Raw genomic sequence first — 880 nt, forward strand, 5'->3', positions numbered from 1 at the left:
GTTTTTAGAAGTTGTAGATCTTGTTTATCACAGATCCTGACACACTTCGAACAAATACTAATGGACCTAACTGAAAATAGAGAAGTTGATGTAATATATCTAGACTTTGCTAAAGCTTTTGACAAAGTAGATCACGGCATTCTGCTACATACGATTAAGACCTTGGAATCGGCGGGAAAGTTGGAAGATGGATTTACAACTTCCTAATAAATCGTAAACAAAAAGTACAAATTAATGGGCTTCACTCAAATGAAACGATTATTATGAGTGGGGTGCCACAAGGGTCCGTTCTTGGGCCCTTGTTATTCCTTATTATGATTGGTGACATTGATAATGGTGTGAAACACTCGAGAGTAACATCATTTGCAGATGATACAAGAATAAGTACACCCATAGATATACAAGATAATGAAAACAAACTTAACGAGGATCTACATACCATCTGTAAGTGGGCATATGATAATAATATGAAATCAAATGAAGATAAATTTGAAATCATAAGATATAGTCCAACTGGAAATTTAAGAGCAAGATCATATTTTGTCGAAGATGTGAAGATTGAGGAGAAAAAAGTAGTAAAAGATCTAGGACTCTATATGAGTAATGACATGAGTTTCAGTCACCATATAGAGCAGATTGTCGACAAAGGAAAAGATATGAGTGGATGGGTAATGAGGACTTTTAACACAAGAGACCCAGAACACCTTTTACCACCATGGAAAATATTAGTGACCACAAGATTAGAATACCAGTGCCAAGTATGGAGCCCAAATCTTATAAAAGATATAATGTTGATAGAACAAGTCCAAAGAATCTTTACACGTAAGTTAGATAATATGATGGGTCTAAACTATTGGGAAAGACTAAAAAAAAACTAAGA

This window comes from Penaeus japonicus, unplaced genomic scaffold (assembly GCF_977035675.1).
Source record: "Penaeus japonicus unplaced genomic scaffold, GWHDUDI00000001_assembly GWHDUDI00000018, whole genome shotgun sequence".
In the NCBI taxonomy this organism is placed as follows: Eukaryota; Metazoa; Arthropoda; class Malacostraca; order Decapoda; family Penaeidae; genus Penaeus; species Penaeus japonicus.